This window comes from Triturus cristatus, chromosome 12 (assembly GCF_964204655.1).
Source record: "Triturus cristatus chromosome 12, aTriCri1.1, whole genome shotgun sequence".
NCBI classification, from domain to species: Eukaryota; Metazoa; Chordata; class Amphibia; order Caudata; family Salamandridae; genus Triturus; species Triturus cristatus.
In genome coordinates this window covers 72,718,345-72,722,839 of record NC_140595.1, presented here as the reverse complement: position 1 = coordinate 72,722,839, position 4,495 = coordinate 72,718,345, and the positions used below count along the sequence as shown (strand labels likewise).

The 4,495-nt window shown below is 41.8% G+C and overlaps 1 pseudogene; it reads right to left on the bottom strand.

The window, feature by feature from the left end:
- Nucleotides 1–782: 782 nt before the first annotated feature.
- On the bottom strand, nt 783–1,347 carry LOC146772552 (mucosal pentraxin-like; annotated as a pseudogene).
- Between the last annotated feature and the right edge of the window lie 3,148 nt (nt 1,348–4,495).

Genomic DNA, 4,495 nt, shown 5'->3' with positions numbered 1-4,495 from the left:
GCCACAATATAAAAATGCTATAGATACAGAAGAAATTGTTATTCACAGTGACAACATCTCTAAAACGGCGGAAGAAACAATTTAAAAATTAAAAAAAAAACTTTATAGCATACAAATTCATCTAGGGAGCTCTTATTAATTTGATCAGATCCATAGTTCTAAAGATATTATATTTAGAGCAAAAGCAATGTGACCATATGATTCTTGCAAGTTGATCAGATCCATAGAGCCACAATGTAAAAATGCAGTATATACAAAAGAAATTAATATTCACAGTGGCAACATCTCTAACTTTATAACATACAAATTCATCTGGGGGAGGTCTTATTAATTCAATCCGATCCATAGTTCTAGAGATATTATATATAGTGCAAATAGGTTTAAACATCGAGTGGGTGCATCAACCAAACGATTGTTGGGACAAAACGAATAGGACATGTATCAAATCATCAATGCCTCCTTTACAAAGATCACAGTGGCCAGATTTATCAAATATGCCAACCCAGTTTTTTGTTAAATCTTTTAGTGGTAATGTCCTCAATCTTAACATCAAAATGCAATGCCTAACCTTATGGTCTAGTGAGAATCTCAGATATTTTGGAGACACTTTATACTCCACACTCGCCAAAAAAAGCTCATAGTGAGATAACTGTTGATAATAGAGCTTGTCCATATCAAAGCTCAATCTTGGGGTAGATTTTTTCATAAAGAGCTTCAGTAATCAATCAAGCTAATCCAGCTTGCAAGTATTCTTAAAAAAATATAAGTAGATGTAAAATGGTTTAAAGGGGTTCAACAATGACATTGTCTATTAAGTCACATGTCAAGTTTGTCCCAATCAGAATATTTTCTATGGGAAAGGTTCTGGACCAAAACATGCTCTCTAAGACTTCATCCATCGACAAAACATACTCCCATATGGAAACATGACAATTTTTTAAAAAATGTACTGGTTTTCACTGGGTAGCTAAGACCTTCTCATTCCAAGTTAAATGCTTGGATTCCCCTGGTGGAGGCTGACCGTCCAACCAGAGCCTCGCACATCCATTTGCAGACCCCCAGCTGAAGCACAGATATACCTGCTGGTTGATGACTGCTGGTGTGGAGAATTCTGCCCACTCGTCTCCCACAATCAGAATGTATGACTTGGAGTTGCTTTCAAAACAGTGATCTCAGAGTTATAAGGTGGACTGGATCTGAACTCGAAGTGGCTGTAACCCTTCGATCTGTCGGTGAAGGTTCTTATATGTAATGTGAAACTGTGCAGAGCTTCCTCCTTCAGCAGCTTCAGGGCAACGTGGGATCGGTCATTGCATTTTTTTGGAAAACAAAGATATCTCCGTCCATGTTTGTAAGGAGCAGACAGTTAATACTGTACTTTATCACACAACTCTTGCTTCCTGTGAGTTTTGGGTTAGCTAAAATGGGTTTGGGATACTTGTGAGAGTAGATGAGTGCGGCAGAGCGCGGATTCATCAACATTACATATTACATCAGTATTTGCAATCTGGGAAGCCCTGATGTATAAGTTGAAATTCTTTTATGAAGCCTGGGCTCAAAGCCTAATGACCTAGGTGCTTTGGGCATCCCCAATGTAAACAGTTGTGCTTCAGTGGCGGCTCCTCTGCTATGGCGGAGGAGCATCGTCCCACTGCTTTTAAGCAGTGGGAAGCAGAAACATAAAATTATAATAACTTTGTGTTTTTATCATTTCATGCTGCTTCCTGCCGCTTTGCAGGCGGGTGTGTTTGCGGTACTGCTCCACTCATGTAGCAGAGGTGGAGAGGAGTGGTTTGGCCACACCTAAGTGCGCAATGACTGTTTGGTCGGCGCTCTTGGGCTCCCGAACCCAGGAATGCACTCTTTCCCCGTTATCCATGCAGCCTGCATTACAGCCTGCATGAAGAACATGCCCAGGCCCGCTGCATTTCAGTGTTGTGATTGGTCAGGGGTGCCAGGGTGCTTACGAGTCACAATTGTGATTGGTCAGTGGGGCCTGCTTCCTGTTCCACGATGTGCAAGAAGAGAGCAGGAGCAGAGATGCGGGACCAGGCCGGTGGCAAGGTAAGTTCATTTATTGATTTTATTATTTCACCAAGCGCGAACCCCCTTCCCCCGCAGGATCCTCCCGCACCCACCTCACCACCCGTGAGCCATGCCGGCCGCCACTGTTGTGCTTGCAGAAATTCAAGGTGATTTGCGACATGATTTATAACACATTGGATAAAAGTGAAACCTACCACCATAACCTTGAATCACAGTGTTGATTTCAAATACAATAAAAGGTAGTGGAGAAAAGAAGGAAGTAATGGGAAAGGTACAAGTGTACCATTATATTAAGGAAGATTCTAAAGCCTGCAAGAAAAGTAGCACTGGTTGCATCAAGCAGGAATTGCAGCTGAATAAAGCAGGTTTGGCTGAATAAAGGAGGTCTGGGCAGAGAATGTAGGAGGTTTGTCTACTAAACCAGGATATTTGATTTATAAAGCAGGTTTGACTCGATAGGGCTGTAGGTTTGGGTGAATATCGTAATAGGTTTGGCTGAGTAAGGCAGGAGGTTTAGATAAATAAAGCAGGATTGGCTGAATAAAGGTGGTTGTCTGGAAAAGAAATAGGAGATGTTGTGGGTAAGTTGTTGGGCAGTTGTGAATTTGGACACTGGACAGTCTAGACTGAATCATTCCAATAATTCAACATCACAAAATAAAATGATGGATGGAGTGTTGAAACCTTTCAAAACACTCACCCCCAGTAACAGATCTGAGTTTAAGCCATTATTGTTTTGCTCGCCACATTTCCCCATTTTGGACCCAGCCATATGCTAATCAGTCTTGACCCTGCTCCTCATGGTAAGAGTCCAGCCTGAACTGCCAAGCCAGGTCCTCCCTGGACCAGAAACAAGCATCCTGTGACCGGTTTCGGGGATTCACCCCTCATCAGCCAGGCTAGCTTTGCACATCTGACCGGAAACATCTGTGTTTTAATAGTTCCTGGCATCCTAAATTAGAGCTCTTGTACAAAAAGCACAGATCAAGGTGAGTTAGAACTAATAGGAACTAAATTCCTAAATGAAATTTTTGTTTATTCGTCTCAAGGCTGGAAGCTCACACTTCACGCGTAGCTTGTTTTTTTTTAGATACAGGATGGCCCAATAATCAGGAGGGCCGACCCGCCCAGGCAGCTTCCGCACTAAGGAAAAACAGCTTCAGCTGAGACTCCCCACTAGCCCATCCACCCCTGAGATTGTGCCCCTGAACCTGCAGTGCAAAAAGGAGCTCCCCAGGCGCCAAGTAGCATGGAAACAAGGGTCAACTCCAGACCGAGGTATGAGGAACAAAGACCATAGGGAACTTGGAGCTAGATGTGCTGAGGGATTTTGTGCCATAAACTCTGTAATTCTCAAAATCCAGCTGCTTGTGACAAGAAAATCCCTTTTCCAATGTGCTGATAGCAAAGGTGTTTTTCAAATTGCAAAATTGGGTTTTCGACCCTTACTTAAGGTATGTATTTATGATTTATGGCAGCATTTCCAGTCACATCCCATTGATTAGTTACCGACTCTCAAATTGTGGTAATAACTGATTCACAAAGAGGGAAGGATCTGCTTTGGACCCCTTCCACTTTCAAATCAGAGCAGCAACTTCAGGGGTAGGACCAAATGGTCCTGGGGACAACTGCTGACTCTCACTGAAGTTTAAAAAAAAAAAATCAAAACAGCCCCATTTGCTGTAAAGAAATCTGCTGGCTGCACTAATAAAAGTTTGTCGCTTTGAAATGCAAACACAGTGATGGTGGTCTCCTGTCCCTTGCAGACTACAGTGCCTGTCAATATAGCTAAAATGCAGATTGACAAAACTACATTGAAGCAGGTCGTTCTGCAACCCACTGTGATTTAATATTTTGTGAACCAACCTATTAGTATGTAAGTCGGTTTGAGAAAATAGATTGGATTCACAAAAAGTCAGTCAATTTGCGACTGCTTTTTATTTAATCCAATCTTAGAACGTCTGGCTTTGGGGGCCTTGATTCTTATAATAAGTTAATCACCACAGAATAACTAAACATAATGACATCATATTACGTGCATTAACAGATCATATTATTGTGCTAACTTGATAATGCAGAATCATAATATAGGCTGGAATATTCCTTAGGGTTTTCCGTAAAGTGTTGTGTGGAATGCTGCCTGTCCACTTGTTTGTATAGGACTCATGACTTTTGGCCTGATTTTAAATTTGACATTCAGCCCATCCTCTGCGAAGTTTACGGAATAATTTACTCTGTCGCACTGGCAGAGGTGCCAACAGCAAAAGTTTGAAATGTCCGTCGGCCTGGCGGACATTTCAAGCATTGACAGGAACCTGCCATCAAGCCGGTTAGTGTCAATGCAGTATATGTTTGCAGAGATGGCTCCGTAGGGCAAAATTACACTTTTTTTATTTTAAAAAAGAAAATCCAAAAGCAGGTTTTTCAATTTGAAAATAAAAAAATGCTC